This window comes from Carettochelys insculpta, chromosome 25, assembly GCF_033958435.1.
Source record: "Carettochelys insculpta isolate YL-2023 chromosome 25, ASM3395843v1, whole genome shotgun sequence".
Taxonomy (NCBI): domain Eukaryota; kingdom Metazoa; phylum Chordata; order Testudines; family Carettochelyidae; genus Carettochelys; species Carettochelys insculpta.
In genome coordinates this window covers 10,603,923-10,625,473 of record NC_134161.1, presented here as the reverse complement: position 1 = coordinate 10,625,473, position 21,551 = coordinate 10,603,923, and the positions used below count along the sequence as shown (strand labels likewise).

Here is a 21,551-nt window from a genome sequence, read left to right as displayed (position 1 = left end):
CCCAGAGGACGTGTAGATGTTATTCATCGAAATAGACTATTTCGATGTTGCTACATCAAAATAAGCTATTTCGATGTAGCGTGCACGTGTAGACGTAGCCTTAGAGTTCCCCTTCAGGAAGCTGAAGGCTGCTATTAAATCACCCCTTAGTCTTCCCTTCTGCAAACTAGGTAAACCCAGATCCCTCAGCCTCTCCTCACAGGTCATGTGCTCCATCCCCTTAATCATTTTCGTTGCCCTCACTGAACCTGCTCCAGCACATCCACATCCTTTCTATACTGGGGGGCCCAAAACTGGATGCAATACTCCACATGTAGCCTCACCACTGCTGAACAGAGGTGAACAAGAACTTCTCTAGATCTGCTCAAAATGCCCCTCCTAATGCACCCCAGTATGTCATTGGCCATCTTGGTGACAAGGGCACACTGTTTACTCATATCCAGCCTTTCATCCACTGTTCAGTCCATGTTGTATGCATCCTTCATGTCAACAGGTGTATTTACACCCAAGCTTGTTCTGCCTTCCTAGTTCCTGATTCTGTTGCTAAGGCCCGAGGTCAAAAATTCAGCCCTTGCATAAAGTGAGGCAGCTCCTGGCAGTCTGAGACTTGTGCCAGAGTGGATTTCAGTCTGGTACACTGCAGATTGTTAGGGGTTATTCTGGCTCTTTCCAGGAGAATTTCTCCTCACTTGCATTCTTCTCATGCAGCTTCTGCTCAGAGTTCATTAACTTTCTCTGGGATCTGCCCCATTTTCTGTAGCAGGTGCACAGCACAGCTTCAAAGGTGCAGTAAGGAAAATGGCTGGAGCTCGTCGGTGTGAAACGATCTCAGTAACACTTCAAAGGGTCTTGGTGGTGAGCGCGTAGGCAGACGTTAACACTCCCTCGGAGCCTGCAATCTGTCTCTGAAATTCATTCGTAAATATTCCTGTGTACTTGTTACCTGGGCAGTTACCTCGGATACCTTTGGCTAAAAGCATGCAGAGAGACAGAGCAATGACATTCTCTGGTATGGAGAGGTGATCCTTAAAAGGAAAGCTGTTTCCAGCCCTCTGTCCTCGCCCCCTGTGGGTGGTTGGCTCGCTGGTTGGTGACCTTTTCCATCTCCTATTTTTGCCACTGGAATATGACGTGGTGACTCAGTGACTAACCTCATTCTGAAGTGCTGCTTGTATTGTGTTGGTCAGGCTACACAATGGAGAAGAACTAAGAATTCAAGAGATTAGAGTCAGAGAAAGGAGTAAGGGATTATAGGCAATGGGTCTGAGAGTTGCCGTATTGTGGCTTGGCGCTGGGTCTAACAATGAACATTGCAAAGGCCAATGCTGGGAGCATATCCGCTTCTTTCCTTGGAACTGCAGACAGCTGGTGATGGTCTTTCTGAGCCAGGGCCCGATTCAGGGAGGGTCTCAGCATGCAGGGAGAGGAGCATTTTGCAAGATTGACTTTGGGGGTTTGTGTCTCTTTTCACCACATCTTGTGCAGAAAAAACACCTAACTCACGGGGTGCTGCTCTGGGTGTGAAGTGCGGCCCAACGTGCTGTGGTCCTCTTTGAGTAATAGCTTTGCCTTGTTTTAGGCGCTGATGCAAACTGAAAACTTGACCATATTGAGTAGCGGGACGTGGAGGGGGTTCATTTTGCACAGGGGGGTTGGGATCTCCCCAGAGTCAAAGCAGAACGCTGACCAATTAGTGAACTCTGGGCTACAGCAGAGCTGTCCTCCGGCTCTAATCATCAGCTTCCTCAGGCACTCCCCGTCCAGAGAGAGAATACAACAGGGTTGTTGGGGGTGGGGGGGCAGTCAGGGAGGAAGGGCTGGGGAAAGCTATTGTCTGGGATGACATGAGGTCATCCTCCCAGCCTCTTATCTTTGCCATCTGCCAGCTCTCTCCCAGGAGCCCTGGTGTTGGTATCACAGCGCAGTGGGGAAGGAGAGGGCAGCTGCTGAATTTACACAAGTTACAGACAGTGCCCAGGGTGATTATAGCCCCTGACATGGGGCTGGGTGATGGAAAGCCAGCAGCAGCAGAAAGGTGTATGGACTCCTCACTTTTCAGTATTCCCATTTCTGTCCCCTTTCACCCTTCTTCTTCCCAGCCTCGGTCCCTGCTGCTCTAGGCAGCTTGCCTAGTCACTAGCGCACAGGAGTCACAGTACGTTTCTGTCTCTGCCCCGAATTGCTGTCACCTGGAGTCCCTGTAGCACTCGGTGCCTCAGTTTCCCTATTGATAAAATGGGGATAGTACCTATGTAATTCTCCATGTGGGTTTGAGGTGCAGCTAATGATTGCCAAGTGCTAGGACTGTCTAGGGAAAGTTGCGCAGAAGAACAAGGTGGTTGAGATTTGTAGAGTGGGCTAGGGGACAGACACCTCTCCACTACTAATGTTAAAAGATAGTTGTTGAAGTCCCTTAGCTAGCTTAGAAAATCTCAAGCTGTTCTGGTTGGAAACTGGAGCATTTCTAAGATCTGATAGCTCTGTGTCTGTTTGCTAATTAGAGCAAAAAACAGTGATCAATAGAATAGGACAGTCTTAGCCAATCCCTGGACAAGAGACCTGTTTTTGTTCCCTTCCTGATCATTGCCAAGGACTCAGTGAGCACATAAATGAAACCTTTCTCATCTCTCTGCCTCTCTTCTGAGTCATGCCGTGGTACAGCAAGCGCAGTGTCTGGTTTCCCAGGAGCTGCTCTGATGTTGCAAACCTAGAACTGTTGCAGAAGGGAGTGGGAGGGGTTGATCCTTGAGGTCAATGATGAGAGAGACCCACTAACTCATCCAGGCAGAATGCAGTCCCCTGGTGAGACATAAGCACTATTCATTGCATTCTGCGCTCCCTCCTCCCTGCCAGTCTCATGGGAAGTAAACATCCTGGGTGATGTGCCTTTTGCAGGAAGGGAGCAGGAATTTTGGAAGCCGGATGTTACACAGATGCTGGTGTTAAGGTGCCTATCCTTGGTCGCTCACTTGTTGTGCCGCTTTAACGTTCTCCACAGCTGCACACCATCTGTTACTTCCAGGTGCAACTGATTCACTCAGTCTTCCCTCAGAGATGGTTGCACTTTAGTCCCAGCCCCACTCTGAGCCTGGTGGCGTTGAGGGCAGCAAGAATATAGTGCCTACATTGAAGAGCTTGCATTGGCTCCTCTGTGGTGCTTGTCCTGCCTGTAGTGGAAGTCAAGACATCCTTGCTAAACTCCTTGCTTTTCCAGACTCCCAGTGTGACCTTGGACAAGTCACATAGTCTCTCTCTGTGTCTCATATCCCTATTTCTCACATGGAGACAAGAGCTGTGTGTGTTAAAAGTTGGTGCGATGTTCAGATTGTTCTGTACCAGGAGCCTGCGGTAGATGGATAGGTGCGAGCTGCACCTGTGGTTGTGCCCCAAGGAAGTGAAATGAAATCTATTGGGAGGTAGCCTGTGATTTTCACAGACTTGGTCAGGCAGACAACTGCTCCAGCCTCGTGCCCAGAAAAAAGATGTGTTGTGTTGAAGAGATGACTCATGCAGAGAGATCTTCATCTGCTAGGGCCCCACCATGTTTCCTTGCTTCTCTTCAGCGAGTCATTTGTGTTGTGTGGGCGTGTCGGCTGCCTGTGTACAAACTGCTTTGCCGTCTGCCTGAGAAAGAACAGTAAAGTCCCCTGTCACGGACAGGCTGTGTGCATGGATTGCTTTCTCTGAGCATTAGTACTTGAAGGTCTTCAAAGCACAGAGTTAAACCAGGAAACTTGCAGGTTAAGGTTTTGGTAGCACTGTTAGGTTTCACGTTCTTTGTATATTAATGTTAATTTCTGTGGCCTGCTTAGCAACAAGCTTTTGTTGCATTATCAGTGAGTGAGACCCTAAACTCTTGCGTTTGCCGATTTGTTCTTTTTAATCGCAAACCTCATCCCTGATCCTGCTCTGAGCACCACATGGGGGTGGAGCACCACTGCATGAAGCTGACTGCATGATCAATGACCTTCTTCATTTGGCGCCAACAATGAGATTGTTGCTGTAAGATGAAGCAGGTCCCTGCTCTGAACAACCTATTGATCTCGTGTTTCATTAACATGGGAGCATTTGCATTATATTGTCTGGAAGACAGAGGCATGGGCAGGGGGACTTCTCTTTAAAAAAATGATTTTTCCCATGTTTGATGTCTATTTTTGGTTTCTTAAAGCTCTCTCATACCCTCCTGTGCACTGTGAAAGACTGTGAACACAGATGGTTTTCAGACCCCCTGCATTTGGACAAACCCAAGCACCAGCCTAGCTTAGAGGGAAAAGGAGAACACTTCATAATACCCAAAAAGAAAGGCAGGGAAGAAGCTTGGCCGCTACTGAGCCCAGAAACAAACAGTTACAGTAAACCCTCAAGTTATTCTGGGGTTGCAGGAACGCAATTCCAGCGTAACTTTAATTTTCATCCAAGGTGCAGGGAGCTGGGATCCAGGCTAAAGAGCCTTCTCTCTCTCTTCCCCCAAGCACTTGGCTGTCAGACAGCCATGCGGCTGTGGGAAGGGAGGGAGAAGGCTCCAGCCACGGAGCTGTGGATCTCCCTGCCCCGGTCATGGACCTTGTGGCTGACTCAGCGGGGTCTTACCACCGCCTGTGCTCTCCCCACACGCCTCTCGCGAAAAAAATGGGATATGTGCATGCTGAATGCCCATATCTTGAGGCATTATTGTATGCAAAACTAATGAGCGAAATGTATTTGCACTGGAGATCGGGGTGTTAGTTCAACCCCTGCCCCCAAACACTTTTTCTTTGGAGGTAACAGGCTGCCCTGACTGTTGTCTGCATAACCCCTCTCAGAATAATTTGTGACATGGCAAAGGCATACGTGCACCACTGCTCTCTACTAGACAGAGGGTTGCTCCCCGTGGTTTCATAGGCCCTAAACAGCTAGCTCAGTGGCCAGTCTGATTGCTGGCTAACTTATCGGGTGATCTAAATAACTAAGATAGCCTGCCAGAAATTAGCTTTTTTAAAAACAACAACAAAAACAACCGTGGTTCCTTATTGACTGCTGAATGCATTCATTCTGCTCTTTAAGGCAGTCACAATGCAGCTGACCACTGTCATGGTTCAGAAGACACCAGCTAATGTGACGAAATTTGTACGATTTTCAGGATAATGAAATGTAGGTAATTGGAGTAGGGCTCTGTCGCAAGAAGGCTGATGCCTCACTTTGATCATTTGAGAATAACTAGTATGGATCTCCTAAGTGCTTGTCTAGAGCTTGCCATCTCAGGATCTCAAAGGACTTCCCAAATTAGGTTGGTGCATCATCACCATTATACAGATGGGTAAATGGAGGCACAAGGAGGTGCAGTGACTTGCCCCAGACCCCACAGCAAGTCAGTGGCAACGCTTGGGAAGGAAAGAACCCTCTGGGATCAGACTGTCTTCCTTAGCTTTTAGGCAGTACTGCCCTGTGACTATTAGACTGTAAACTCTTTGGAATGTTTACCAAAAACGTTCCCTCTCTATTTTTCCATGCTTGGGCATAATGAATTTCGTTCTGTGCACCAAGGCATGTGCAGATGTGCACCACTAGTAGAAACACACACTGCCAGCTGTGGGCGCTCCGCTCATCAGCTGGTGGCACCTGAACGTCTTCTGGACTGTCGCCCAAGCACTCAGCATACAGGGAACACTGGGTACTACTGCTTCCATTATATTTGTAAAGTATAGCACATTGGGACCCTAGTCTGACTGAGACCGCTGTGCGCCACTGTAATATAAACATTCAGTAATAATAAACTGGTAATATCAGCTCTCTGGAGACAGGAGGAGAGCACAGATCATAAGCCAATAGAGAGGCAGTGCAAGTAGAACAGCACAAAACGCTTTCTGGGTTCTACCAGCAAGAGATGGAGACAAAGAGGAAAAGCAACAGAGAAGAGGGGGAAGGAATTAAAAAGGAGCACCCTGGCATGTGGGGAAATCCCCTGACATATCTCTCTTCATCCTTGTATTTGCCATCCCTCTTGGTACTGTTCATGTTTCCTGCCTGTGCAGACACGTCTCCTTTGTTTGTGGGAGTCTGTCAGGGACTTGGCTTCCTTTTTGCAACAAGCAGCACAAATGTGCATCTAAAATAAGTCAGCGTGTTTTACGTAGCTTGTAAAAATAAAAGCCTTCCAGCATAGGCATCTCTGACAAAGCCAAGGATTTATGTCTGGCTGGAGTATTTTCCAGTGCCACATGGTTGCCTGTGGGAGAAGAGCCTTTTATAACTGATAGCAGCTCCCACACACACCCGGCTCCAGGTCCATGCTGTTGCTTAATTTGGACATGAATGCCGAGAGGCTTTTGTTTGCTAATCTTTAGCTACACATCTCCATTGTTCCTCAGCCTGCCCCAGGCCCCGGCTTGACTTTGTCCTCGGCCAGGAGCCGACAGAGCGCCTTGGAGCTGGCCAGATGCATGTGGCTCTGCCAGGCCTTTTGCCAACCCAGCTCTTCTTTGCAGCTAACCCTGAGGTGGCCATGCCTCTGCCACAGTGAATGCGTCACTGACCCTACTTGGGTCAGCAGCTGGATTTGAACCTTATATCTTTAGTGCTAACAGCACACAGGGACTAATGGATTGAGGGTGGGAGTCTGCAGGAGGTAGGCACCAAACGCCTAATTGGTGAAGGCACCTTCTCACCTAAAATGCTGATAAGAGCTTTTAAAAATTCCACTAGGTGCTTAAGTGAGTTAGGTACCTAAATCCAATTGAAGACATTAGTCATGGGGTGCCTAAGTCACTTGTAACTCCCAATAGGTGCCAGTCTGCACCTTTGTAAATCTGATGCCTGTATCTCTAACTCAAGTGGGAGCTAGCAGCTAACTCCCTTAGGCTCATTCCAAACCCCCTGCCTATGGCCATTCGTCAGAAGAAGTATCAGGCTCACAAATCTCAGATGTGGACCAGCTGGGAGAGGGAGGCAGAGCACACCCAGATTCCTAGTGCATTGCTGATGACTCAGGTACAACCAAAAGGTTGTGAAAAGCAGGGCACTGACGACCCCCTGCTCAGCTGACACCACATGGGAGAAATGGCTGATGGTTCAGGGCTATTCTGGATGTAGGGGAAGTGTAAGTTCCAACAGGATGCTTGGACTTCCTTTGATAAATCTGGCTCGGTCCATGCCAGAATTCCTTAGAACTTCTGGGAAAGGCAAAAATATGAAAGATCTTTAGATCACTCTAATTATGTCCCTGCCTTTTGATTACTTTGCACTTATTTAGTGTTTTGTATCTGTGGATCCAAAAGCATTTTACAAAGGTGCCTGAATATCATTATCCCTGTTTTTCAGATGGAGAAACTGAAGCACAGAGAAATTAAGGGCCTGCTTTTTTTTAAGAGGCGCAGAGAGTCATATTCCTCTGAAAATTAGGCTCTAAAAATGATTCATTCAAGACCAGCTGGGAACAGAAAGTAGCTCTCCAAATTCCTTTTTCCTTCCCTGGTGCACTAGTCATTGTTTCTTCCCCTGCTATGGTGGCTCTCCCCCACCCCATTGGATATAAGAAGCTGACCAACAAAAATGGGAACTGTTACTTTTCTTGTAAGCACACAGTTCACATACGTGTGGCATTAGAGGAACAGTGCTGGGTTCACCTGGGCTGCCCTCACTATCATGCTTTGCAGAAGTTCACCACAGGTGTTTGCTTTATCTGTTGTGCCATCCGTTTCCAAACGAGTGCTGTAAGGTGCTTCTCAAAACTGGCAGTCAGACTTGCTGACACACAGAGCATTCGGCTGACAGGCCTCCAGGGCCTAAAAGTAGATCATTCATGCTCACTCAGCTGCACTCTTGCTACATGACTTAACAGCCAGGAGAATAATGATGCATAATAAGTTAGTGAGTGGTTTGTAATAGGATTCTAACATGCCTTTGATGCATTCTGAATTGCAGAGCAACCAAAGATTATGTGATGAAAGAGATCCCAGCACAATGGACAGGGGACCTTCCTCTTGCTTTTTTTGGGTGTGGGTGTGGGGCAGGTAGGGGGTGTGTGTACGAGTTAACTCACCGCTGGTGTGTCCCCTCCTGGCCAGCATTGTGTAGTCTCTCTTTCCTTGTGTAACACCTGAGCCTGTGGTGGTCTCTCTTCTCATGACTCAGCCAGGTCTCTTTAAAGTTTCTCCCTTTTCAGAGTATCCATGTCTCAAATGGACTATGTCATACGCAGCACTGGTCATCCATTTTGATGTCTGTCAGCTCTCCAGGGCTCCTCCCACATCCCACTGTTCTGTCAGAGCAGTGGGCCCAGGGTTTCTCTCTGAAGCCTTTCAGCCAGAATCCAAAGTGCAAAGCAAACTTCAACAAAAGTAGCTTCTGCCCCATTCATGGGGCTTAAACTTTTAATCCATGTTGGGACCTCCCCAGCTCTGCTAGTGCTGGACACTGACTCTCTAGGGCTTTCACCACAGAGTTGTGTCCCTACATAAGAATGGCCATACTGGGTCAGAACCAAAGGTCCATCTTGCTCAGTGTCCTGTCTTCTAACAGTGGTAAATGCCAGGTGCCCCTGAGGGAATGAACAGAACAGGTAATCGAAAAGTGATCTTTCCTCCATCCCCCATTCAGGCAAACAGAAGCTAGGGATACCATTCCTCCCCATCCTGGTTAATAGCCCTTGATGGACCTACCTTCCATGAACTTACCGAGCTCTTTTTTGAACCCTGTAATAATCTTCCCAACATTCTCTGGCAAGGAGTTCCACAGGTTAACTATGCATTGTGTGAAGAAGTACTTCCTTTACATTTGTTTTAAACCTGCTACCTATTAATTTCATTTGGTGACCCCTGGTACTTATGGGCAGGAGTATATAACTCTTTATTCACATTCTCCATGCCAGTCATGATTTTATGGACCTTTAATCATATCCCGCCTTAGTAATCTCTATTCCAAGATTAAAAGAATCTCTCTTCTTTTTAGTCTCTTCTTGCACAGAAGCTGTTCCATACCCCTAATCATTTTTGTTGATTTTTTCTGAACCTTTTCCAATGCAAGATATCTTTTTTTTTAAATGAGGTGACCACATCTGCATGCAGCATTCGAGATATGGGTGTACCAAACATTTATATAGAAGCATTAAGATATTGTCTGTCTTACTCCCTTAGTAATTCCTGACTTTTTTTTTTCTTTTTTGACTGCTGCTGCACATTGAGGCCACGTCTACACTACAGCAATCTTTTGCCAGACGATCCTCTGGCCGAGATAGTCTTTTGAAATATCGCATCTACGTGTAAAACGCAGCTCGAAAGAGCAATCCATTTGTTCAAAAGAGCGTGTCCACACAGCCCCGGGTGCTCTTTGAAAGAACAGACCGGGAAACACTGCTGACAGGCTGGAAAGCCCTTCTGGGAGCCCTGGCCACATGCTCCCTTAAAGGGCCCTTCCCAAACGCCCCCTCCCTGCACATGCTGTTCAGGCCTGGTGTGCTGCACACAGCCTTGCAGAGCCCCTGCCCAGCCCTGAAGTCCAGCCCTCAGAGCCATGGACCCAGAGCAGCTCCAGACCTGCAGGCTTGCCCTGGCTTGCCTGCTGGCCACCCTCCTGGTGGCCGTCCTCCACCTGCTATGGTGGGCTGGGACTTGGCCGCTGGATCCTCAACCCACCATGGCCCCTGCTGTGCCACCCCTCCCCCAGGTCATGTGGCGCAAGTGGAGTTACCTGGCGAGCTTTGACTGGAGAGACTGGGTGGACCTGGCCGAGTGGGACAACGCACTGGCGCAGAGGGGGGTGCAGTGGGCTCTGCCTCGGTGGGGGTGGCTGCTTCACTGGGGCTCAGCCTGGTCATGACCCAGGCTGCAAGGCCCCGTAAGGCAGTGAAGGCACCAAAGGCGGGGAGGCAGTGGGAGGCTGGGCGGGCAGCTCAGTCAGGGCCGCGCACACCGTGCCCACCACCTTTGTCCATGTCTCCCGCCGCTAGGCCAGTTCAGCCTCCTCCAGCGTCAGCTGAGACTCCGCCAAGGTGTTGTGATGGTGGAGAGCAGCTGTGTCGACTGCAGTCTCATCTTCCCACCCACGGCAATGTGCCCTCAGTCTGTGGGCCTGCCCGGGTGCTGATGGCGGAGCTGCTGTGGCCCTTTCTGCTGCCCCTTCTGGACTTGGATGCCCAATGTCGTGGATGGGGCTGGTCGGCCCCGGGCTTGTGCTGGGGCTCGGCCTGCCCTCGGAGGGCACAGCTGGAAAGGAAGGAAAGGAGAGAGACAGTCAGTCCCACAGCCCAGCCCTGGGTGCTGCCCCTCCCCACCCCGGGCCAAGGGACATGAATGTGCTGGGACCAGTGGCATGTGTGCCTGGCGTGGCAGGCCCTGCTGCACATGGCTTGTGTGCCATGTTGGGGATGGGGCTGAACGTTGCAGGGCTGCCCTGTACCCCCAGGGAACGGGCCTGCAGGTGAGGGTGGGGTCATCTGGGCAGGGAGCAGGGGGCGGCATGTGTGGCAGACACACCAGGTGCAGCTTGGCCCTTCCTACCCCGCCCCAAACACATGCAAGTTGCAGCGCTGTCCGGGGTGCGGGTGCTGGGCATCACTTGCATCCATGCCCACGTGCTCGGGCTACCTCGGAGCGTGGCAGGCGTGGGCACCCTTGCCTCTCCCTGTCCCAGCAAATGAGACGCGCCGGGCACTTACCTGAGGATCCCTCAGGGATGTTGGGGGGATGCTTGGCTCAAGGGTGTGCGGCTGGAAGAGCCAGAAGGCAGAGCGGTCACGAGGGTCCATCCGTGGAGTTGTCCTCAGATGGGACCTCAGACTCCAGGTCTGGCCTAGCTAGAGGGTTGCGGCTGGTCCCTGTCTATACCTGGCTCCTGCTCCATTGTGGCAGAGGGCTCCAGGGCTGCCGTGTCCAGAAGGGCGCAGGGTGGGGAGCTGTCCTCTCCCGTAAGGAGCCTGTGCAGCTTCTGGTAATACAGGCAGCTGGCCGGTGCCTGCCTAGACCTCCTGGCGCTGTCCTGGCCCCTCACGTAGGCCTGCCTCAGCTCCTTGACCTTGCACCAGATGTGGTCCGTGGTCCAGGCAGGGTGGCCTTGGGTGGCCAGGCCAGTGGCTAGCTGGGCGTAGGTGGGGGCATTGCGCTGGTAGTTGGTGGTGTTCTGGAGAACCTCCTTCTCATGCCAGAGCCCAATGAGGTCCGGAGCACTGGCTCTATCCAGAAGGGTGCCCCTCTGTTTCAGACGCAGGGCAGCGGGCTCCTGTGACCCCTTAGCGAGCTCCTTGGGGGGCGCCCCTATGGCTTGTGGGGCAGCGACATCGTGGCTCTGGTCGCTGCAGGAGTGGCTCTGAGGGTGTGGGGCTATGGGGCTTACCTGCTTGCTTCCTCCATGCTCTCAGCTCCCTGCCATGGGGTTTCTGTGTCCCTGCAGACTTAAAAGCAGCCTGACATGGGGAGCATAAAGCTCTGTTAGCGCTGGACAGGATGTCCCCTGTGCGCCAGCTGGCTGGCACCATCGAGTACGGCTCTTTTGAGAAGGCAGCCCACGGAGTGTGTGCAAAAGCTTTTCTTGGAAAGATTCTTTCGAAAGGGGGCACTCTTCCCCATCTGGGAGTAGAAAAGTGCTTCTGAAAGAAGAGCTGTGTGGGATCTTTCGAAAGAAGTTGGTAGTGTAAACACAGCTTGAGTGGATGTTTTCAGAAAACTATCCACACTGAATCCAGGATCTCTTCCAAGAGATAAGAGCTAATTTAGTTGCTGTCATATGACATGTGTACTGGGGATTATATACTCCAATGTGCATTACTTTGCATTTATCAACATAAAAATTCATCTGCCATTTTGCTGCCCTGTTACCTTGTTTTGTGTGATCCTTTTGAAGCTCTTCACAGTCTGCTTTGGACTTACCTAGCTTGAGCAGTTAAGCATCATCTGCAAATTTTGCCCTCATTGTTTATCCCTTCTCCCGATAATTTATAAATACATTGAATAGGATTGGTCCCACTACAGACCCTGGGGGGATACCACGAGTTATGTTTTTCCATTCTGAAAACGGAACATTTATTTCAACCCTCGTTTCCTGTCTTTTAACCAGTTATCAAATCCATGAGAGGACTTTCCTTCTTCTCCCATGACAGTTTAATTTACTTGACAGCCTTTGGTGAGGAACCTTGTAAAAAGGCTTTCTGGAAATCTAAGTAAGTAAACTCTTTCATATCCAGCATTCTATTATCCAGAACTCTCAAATAACCATAAGTAAAGTAAGTAATAAGTATTAGCATAAGTAATAAGCATTGTAACAACAGGTACATTTTAGTTATGTTTTCCATGTGTACAGGATAGCAAAACTAAATACAAATAAATACAGCAACTGCAGTATAAGTTTACAGTGTACAATACTATTGTTATTGGTAAATAAAGTACTCTGCATAGTTTGTTTCTCAGTATCTAATCTTGTTTTCCTTTAGTGTTGTGCATTGCTAGGTATACCTCTCTATTATCGAGAATATTTGAATGTCCAGGAACCTCCTGGTCTCACAGCTGCAGGATATGAAAAAGTTTACCGTACGCTATATCCACTGGATTCTCTCAATGAATTCTGGTCTGGACCCTCATCTCCAGTCTCCCCCCATGGCTGTCTGCCTGGGGCTTGTCTTTACACAGGGCTACTTCAGTAGTCTCCTTCCCCATCTTCTCCCACTAGGGCCAAGGGTACAAAAGCTCTCCTCAGACATCTCCTGTTACTCAGAGAGGCTGTAGAATTCTGCTCCCCTACCCTCCTGCTTTGTGCTCCCTCCTTGTGTAGAACCCAGCCAGCTCCTTGCCCAGCTGGGACTCATCTTTAATTAGGCCTGGCTTGGCCTTCCCTCCAGGTGCAGCAAGGTGCATTAATTGGCCTCTCAGGCTGTAATACAGCAGATTTCTGGGGGCACTGCTGAGAGGGTCAACTCAGGGCCAAGTGCTTAGAGATGGCTCCTTACAGTCCAGGACTGGCGGGGGGTGGGTGGGAGGCACCCTCCCCTATAAGGCACACCAAACCAGTCACGAATAGCACCACACTGGCTAGTAGTAAGTCATACACAAAAATCCCCTAAGACACACCAGCTTTCCTATGCCACCCCCAGTAGCACTCCTTATACAGATGAGAGGTTGTAAAACAATCTCATCAAATCAGAACAGGTTCTTCAGATCCCAAGGACCAGCCACATTCCCAGGTCAATTTTATACCGCAGATCGTACTCAAAAGAGCTTGCTGTGTCAGTCCTTTAGAAGCTACAATGTAAAGGTTTATTAAATGGAAAGAAAGGATGAGAGTAAAATTGTTAATAGAATCAAATACACCAGTTGCAAAGTTCTTGGTGCAGGCTTGTAGCAGAAATGGAATAAACTGACATCTTAAAACAAGTCTTTGGAATACATCGTCTGCTCAGATGGGTCATCAGTCCTTTTAGGCTTCAGTTCATAGTAGAGATCCTTCAGAAGTGATTAGCTCATTGAAGACAAAATGGAGGAAACCCCAAGGGTCCCCTTGTCCATCTGAGGGGAATCTCATTTTTCTCGCTGTGTAGAAGTACATTCCAAGTGGGAATCTGTCACATGAGCAAGTCACCTGTCTGTGTATGATTCAGTTCATTTAGGAGCAGCCATCACTTCCCTCAGGGGCCAGCAACCCCTGAAATGGGTACCAAGAGTGGCACACAAGTGGATTTTCAGCAGCATGTGAGACGGGAGCACAGCCCCACCCCTTCTCTCCCATGCAGCCGGGGCCGCCAGTGGATAAACAAAAGACCAATTAATACAACCAATCACCACCTAAATGGTGATGCTCTGTATCTTATTTATTAATGATGCTGTCGTAAGTCAGACCACTAGTGACTTTAAAAATTATCACCGGCACTTGGACTGTACATAGAGGTCAAAAGGTCGGATTTTGGCTCTCTGCCTTGGAAAGTTTGCTGACCCCTAGCTTACATGCTGAGCTGTGCATTCAAAGCAAAGTTCATCAGGTGTAGACTGGCACCACCTGAGGTGCACTGTCAGTGAAGTACTGCTAGTCACTTGAGTAGCAACCCTTTCACAATAGGTTGGCCAAGCAACCTGGTGAGATCTCCCAGAATCAAACATTTGAACTGCAAGTACATAACCATTACTCCTAACCTCAAATACAAAAAATGATGTATGTGTATAAGCAGCACAAAGTCAGCAAATCACCAGCTTTTCATAGACAGCTCAGCTCGCTTTGTACACGATTTGGTGCAAACATATAGCAACGGTTGCAGCGATGATATGAATGTTCATCTTACAATCCAAGAACATCACACAGGTTCTCAATCTTTTGAGTCCTGTGTGGGGTACATATCCCATCACAGTGTATTTTATTTAAAAAGATAAATGAATGTATCCAGCAACTATGAAGTTGAAAGCAATCAGTCTATGGGAGTCACTACTTCAGCCATCTCACATCAAAGATCAGTTTGAGGCAACGACTTGAATGGAATCTTTACTGGCTGTATTGTTTAATTCTGGTAGTATTTAGCCTATAATGCCTGTTACCCAAGAACTGCTTAGTGTCAGTTGAGAAAGGAGTCCAGGTATCCCCTGACTTTGGTAAGATATTCTGGTTCACTCCAGAATGCCACTTGAGGTTGCAAATGAAAGGCAGTGTCACACTGGTTAATAATAGAATGGTGAAATGCTTGGAGAGATGTTATGTGAGAAGTTAACTCCCTAGTGTCTGTAAGCAGGTATTTGTCACCAGCAGAAGAGAGAAATACTTTTTTTGACAGACGAGAGATGTTTATTCATTGTATCTCTGTGGGGAAGTAAATGAAGTGCTGTAAGCTAACACACTGGATGTCTATTTACAAAGTCAAATGTAAGTGAGAGGTAAAGTCAACAGGGAAACGGCACAAAGGGAAAAACAAGCCCTCAGTAGGGAGCCAGCCTGGGACCAATGACCATGAATTTATGGAGCATATTTAGGAGGCAAAGAACACGTCCCCTCATTGTGCACCTAGGAAATAAATGGTCAGCAGATTGCAAAACGGGGCCACAACCAGCCTCGGTTAAAAATGTCTTGGGAGAGGGACAGCTGTTTAGACAGGAGGCTAACCTGGTAGTTAAGTTGGGTCTATAGAAAGCATGGTATGAGTTAGTTTTATACGCAACCATTTGTTGTCAATAGTCTTCCTATCACTTGAACCATGGACAAGAAACCTACTCTGGTTTTCCATATAAATCGAGGTCAATGCTGTAGTTAGTATTAAGCAAAGTGCAGAGTTGAATCTTTCAGGCTGGTACAGTCTGCAGCCAGTGTCAGAGGCTGGCTATCTCAGAGTAATGCTGCAAAAGGATTTGGGGACTGGGATGCATTTATAGCTAAACTACAAGAAAAAGTAAGGGCTGTCATAGCCCACTGGAGAGTTACAAGCAGCGTGGTGGTGTTCAGAATATGCCATCCAGCTAAGCACAAGCCAGACTCTTTCTGGCTGGAGGCAAATGTGACAAGCCCTGAGTACCCCATTGCCTCAGAAAGATTCCCATCTATTCTAAATTTCTGTTTAGCCTTCTTGACCTGCTTCCCCCAGCTCCCATTCCTGGTTTGAAAGGGGACCCAGGAGATGCTGGGACATGTATTTTAGTGCAGTGTAGATGTCCATTCAATGCTGATAGGTTCCATAAAGCTGGTAACTGTTTACTGAAATTCAGTCATCTTGTAGTGGTTGACGGCACTTGCAGTAGCTTTAGACACAAGTTACACATAATTTACACATAGAGCCTTGCAAATCTGCAGATATTTGGATGTGGATATAAATGTTGTCGTCACACAGGGCTGTTTCTATGGACTGGAATGTCTTAGTCAAAATCAGAGCAGAAACACATCCCAGACTGGGTTGCACTGTCTTGGATAGAGTGCTGATGATATTTGGGCTTCAACCCCAAGTCTCTCTGGTCCATTAGGAATCCAGCCAGCGCCACACCTGTTGGCATTATAGCAGGTTGCCAGCTTGAAGAAGGCAGAAGGTTTTAGGGCTGGAATGTATGCCAATGTAGAGAGGAAGTCTGGCACAAACCTTGGATACCACGACATTTTATTTTGAAATGGCAGGTGAGATTTCAACAACAACACAGTCTTTGTGCTGTCACCACACTGGGTGAATTTCTCCTCTCCCGAGTACCCATAGTTTAAAGCTCTTCTAAAAATGGGGATTTTGACTAATGCTTAGGTAACTGTACCAAACTATTCAAATACCATGGCTGCCATTATGATAGTCAACATTTGCCAGCAACAGAGGTGTCTGATGTCCCAGTGTTCCATTCCCCACTGCTTACACAGCAGAGTGTGGTAACAGCTAGTGGTCACCAGGCCCTACACCCTCATCTGCAGTCAGATGTGACTCCCAGCCAGTGGGTGGAGCAGAAGGTCTATTAGTTGACAGGATCACAGGACGCAATAGGTACAATCTGTCTTGGGGACCTGACCCTCATCCCTGCCTCCCAAGCTTGCTGAGACTGCCTCGCTCCCAGCAGCTCAGTCTACAAAGCAAACCAGCCCGACCCTCTTCAGCTTTTGTCTTGCTTCCTGGGGAAGTGGGGTTACTTGACTGCACCTCTTCCTGGGCTCAGGTTACAAAGGGCATGGGCATTGTGTACGTGGGAGAAGCTGTCACACCCAAAACTCCCATCACCAGTTAGGTGTTGGTGCAGTGCCCCAGAAATCTGAGGGTCACACACGAGCTTACTACAGGACAGTGGAAAACACATGTAATATAAAAAGGGAAATAGAATCCCCACAATCCCCACTTTGTAACGCTAGGATCTTTGATTTTTAGTGGTTTCTGTTGCCTCAGAAGAACTGATGCTAGTAGGGCTCATGGTAGTAGAGCCATCCAGCAGCAATAAGCTCATTTGTTGCTGCTTTGCAGCCTCTTTGTGCAGTTCATTGCTCCCTCCATGGATTTCCTTCTATGCTGTATGATAAGGCTCCCTGGCTGCAGTTCTCGTCTGCTGCACGTGAATAATAAATCTGACTCTGTGTTGATTTAAGGCATCACAGCTACACTGTGCCCACAATCGATAAACATCATAATCTGGGAGCTGCTGCCGCTGGCTCCAAGCACCCAGCTTCTGTATCTGAAACCTGTTGTTGTCCTGCTTTGTGCCTGCTGGGGAAACATAAATCTCTTGGATCGGATGGATAGGAAAGTGTAGGGGGAGGAGAGTTTCCAGGAAATAAAATGCGTGGGATCTCAGCTCCTGGGTTCTGTTGTACCACCACTAGGTACTATGGTGCTACCTCCTCCTTCCAATGAAACGATACACAATATTTTTTATCCCAGACCCTATTACCTGAACCTCTGCATTATCCAGGTCTTTTCTTTGTTCCTTATGCATCTCATGCTGGGTGACAAGGACAGAATTCAGGTAATGCAGAGGTTTGAGTAGCAGAGCAGAGACTGCAGAACTCCGATGAGCAGGAGGAGGATTAGCCAAAGGCAGCAGGGGAAGCTACCCCAGTGAGGAATGGCTCTTGCCCTCTCGTTTGTCTGACCCCCACCCATGTCCCCCACACTACTGGGATAATCAGGAGCGTAAGACAACAGTTAGTGTAGCAGATGTATTTCTATATCTCTCACCCTATCTGGCTGAGGAGACGACACTGCTCTGGAAAATGGCACATAGTGGAGAGCAGGCGTGGGAGAAAGGTTCATTTTTCACCCTGCAGCAGTGGATGTTTTCCTCTAAGTAGCAAAGATGGGTGCAGATGCTGACTCTGTTGTCATTTGGGTGCATCTGTGCAGTCGGGAAAGCAAAGGTGGGGAGACAGACGGGAGCACAGTTGCTGTGCAAACTGTCTTCTCCAGCTATTGCAATGCATCCTGGCTCTCTCCCCGAGCCTTCCTGGTCTCAGGAGATGCTGCTACTTACAGTAGCTGTTTTTGCCTTACTCCTTCAGGGAGAAGGGGTCTTACCTCAGGCATCACGAACAGCTGCCACTCCCCTGACTTCATCTCACCCATTCTTCAAATTAGGCTCAAGGCCCCAAGTGCACCAAACCCCCTCTACTATTCAAGTCTTCGCAGATATAACTGCTGGAGTCCTGGTCCACAACAGCGCCCTCATGGAGGATGCTCGTCACAGAGGGAGAGATTCAGAGCTGGGATATGCATTACTGTTCCTCTTCAGGCTTTGGCTCCTGTCTCAGAATGTTATTGCCCCATTGGGTAGGCTTGTAGGAGTGAAAAAAGCATCCTCCCCCATTTGCATCCTCATCCATGTGTTCTCTTCCTTGGGCATGTTGGCTCCTTAGTGTTATTCAGAAAAGACTTTTGAGTCATTAGTCAGTGTGGAGTTTTTGAATGATGCAGCAAAAGCATCAGCAAGATGCTGTTGGCGAGGAAAGGACATGCACATCCAAGCTCCTGGGCAGGGAAGGATGGAACTGAGGGACTGTGGGCTTTGCTGCCTCTGGGTAGGAAACCCCAATTCAGAAACAAAATGGACTCCAAGTCAGCAAGGAGCATGTTTAAAAGTGTGTCAGGGGACTTCAGAGGGATTTTTCTGAGCTTGATGCTTATCTTCATATGGCTGGTTCCTTGAATGCTCTGGACTTTTGCTGGCATTGGGAAGATATACTTACGGTGGCTAGGGTCAAAACTAAGGATCAAAATCAGATTTGCCATGTGGGCTCTTCAAGGAAACAAGAAGGATCAAAGAGAGAACAAAGGAAAAGGAGCATGTTACAGCCTGTCTGTGGTCTGATTACCATTCAGCAGAGCTAATTCAGGAACCTGCAGGTCTGATATAAGTGCTCTTCCTCCCTCCCTTTGACCAGCTAGTCCATGATCCGCTAATGATGGCAAACCAAGACTGGAGCATGCTCTTCCACCAGCTGAGATCCAGCAGAGAAGGTGGCATTCTTCTGTGTACCAAGAGAGGGAGTATTTTCAGACTCAAATCCAGGTGCCATGAGGCTAAGTGCTCACTATATTGCATTGAGAGTCATGCTAACCCTGACTGACCACCTTACAGGACCAGAATTGAGTCAACATGAGGCTTCTCCCTAGTGCTCTAGAAATGCTGAGATAGAGAGGAGTGCAGAGTCAACCAGTAATGGTTTGACTGGGGCGTTGGCTGCTTTTTGATGTCTTGTGACCCTCCCTCCCCCAATCCGTGTGGCGATTCTCCTGGAGTCATGGCCTTTAAACTGCACCAGCCTCGCAGACCATCTTTTTCTTGTTGAGATGGCTGCTTGGGACAGGAACTATGCCCACTGTAGGACTGAACAAACCGTCAATCTATAACAAATAATGAGTGACCATAATGCGTGGGAAAGATTTGAAGTGTCTAAAGGATGTAGGAGCATCGGGGCCAGTCAACTGTAAATATCATATCTTAGGTGGCTTTTAAAATCTCTTGCCACTCTCTCTTGTGCAGCAATGGGCAGTTTCTTCATTTTATCTTCCCGATCCACCACAGTATAGGAATTTTAACTTCCTTTCATCAGGAGTGGTTGGTCTGGAACATTTCTACCTGAAACAAACATGAGGATTTCCAAATTTTTGTCTTGATGTAGGCCCATTTCTTCCTCTCTCATTTCATTTTAAGTCCCTTCCCCTGTCTTGTCATGCCTGTTTCATCCAGGATAAAGCAGCACCTTGATTTCTGTGCAAGTCAGGTCACTGGTGGCTTTAGTTTTCATCTCTGTGATTTTGCTCCATGCAGGAGGTGGGGACATGTCAATGCATTGACCTGAGTGGGCTTCTGAAGCAGGTCTTTAATAATGAGTCTCCATGGTGGGCCTTGTTCACTATTGCTGCAGCCTGGATTGTGTGCCCTACTGCACCACTGAGAGACAGGGCTGTGGAAGAACCATGCTCTGCGGGAGGGTATGATAACAGGAAGTGATGGGCCCTGCCAGATACTAGAATACTAAGCAGTAAAACTTTTTCCATGTTTGCTTATGTGGTCCAGTTTTCCTGTTGTGCGGTGCTGTCTGCCTCCCTCTGTTCCAGCGAAGCTCTGTGCACAGTTGGGGGCGGTACGCATAACATGTTTTTTGCAACCTCAGGTCCTGTGCGGATGAAAGGTGATACAGTGTTTGGAAAGCTATAAAAGGTCTGAAGGAGAAAACCATCAAAAGGTGTTGCTGGCAGCACTGATTCCGAACGTACAGGAGGCTGGAATAGCAGCAAGAACTTGGAAGCAGGAAGGACAGAGAATGAAGATAGCCCATAGCAGACAGAAGGCTTGCAGCATATGATGGGTGGGATTGTCTAGAGCAGTGTTCTTAAACTGCTCTGCGGAACATTGGTGTGCTGTGAACATTTGGAAAAATACACTGATGGTATACAATTTCTCTTATTAAAACCAGAGACAATGTTACTTCTTCATTGCCATGGTACCAGATTAAACTACTTCATTTTGTGTTTGCTGGATATGTTGCTGTTTTGTTTTTATTTTGGTCTGACAACAATTTTTTTAAGTAAATGTTCATAGGTATTCTACATAAAAATATTATTGTTTGGTGTTCCACGATCTCAAAAAGTTTAAAAAACACTGGTGTAGAGCATGCTGCATTGGCTCATCCCTGCTCCCCAAAAAGCCAGTGCAAAAGCTGGTTGTGCCGGTAGCAAAGTCAAGCTGATGCTGAGTACTTCTGAACACTCCATTCACAGCCCGACAGCCGAGCCAAATTGAAGCAAATAGGAAATTTGTCATTGACCTCAGCCAGGTCAGGAATGCTTATAAATTGCTCCTTTCCAGTTTCCTAATGGTGTCCTGTTTGAGCTGTAAATCTCCCATTTCCCTTTTTGTCCGGCTTTTTTTTGTAGCTGTCTTCTGTGCCTTATTAGTCATGCATTGTACATTTCTATACTGCCTACTTAACCTCCAAAGTATACAACTAAATATATAATCTGTGTATTGACCAGGGATGCAGAAGGTTGACTGGTTACCTGGTAAGCATGAGGCTTACCAGAAGGCTTACGCAGTAACCAATTAACTGGACCTGTCTCAATCCAATTGGAGGGCCAGCTGTGGAAGGCTGGCCAGTGGGATCCCACCTACAGCGACCCAAGCCTGGAAAAATCCCTGCCTGTGGTGGGAAGACCAGCAGAACCATGGCTGCAGCTGGCGAGTTTGGAGCAGCTCTCTGCCTGCAGTTCCCTGGCCGGTGAAACCCCAGCTGCAGCGGGCTGGAGTAGCCCCACCCATGGGAGGACCAAACTGGAGCAGCCCTGAGCAGTGTCCCAGGTGGTGGGACCTCCACCCCAGTGGCTCTGCACTAGTCTTCCAGCGGTTAGCCAGCTAAACAATATACATTTTAAGTTGAACCAGATAATAGTTTTAATGAGTATATGATAATCCCAAGATGCGTGCACACAAGTTGTGCAAATCTCAGGTTAATGTAACTCTGAGTGGTGGGAAGCTGGCACCTGGCTGCCCACCACTCAGGGGAGATGGGAAACTTACCAGTGCAGCAGCAAAGGTGAGTTTCCCAACTCCAGTTGCGGGGGCGCAGCTGGGAGCCAGGCGCCAGCTCCCCGCCACTCACATGAGCAGCAAAACTGATAAGCACTGCTGTGCTGGTCAGTTTCCCCGCTCCTGTCAGTGGCGGCT

The 21,551-nt window shown here is 48.3% G+C and overlaps 1 protein-coding gene across 1 annotated transcript in view; it reads left to right on the top strand.

The window, feature by feature from the left end:
- JAM3 (junctional adhesion molecule 3) overlaps positions 1–21,551 on the top strand; it is a 51,628-nt gene that overhangs the window by 17,738 nt on the left and 12,339 nt on the right. The gene's annotated exons all lie outside the window — the stretch shown is intronic.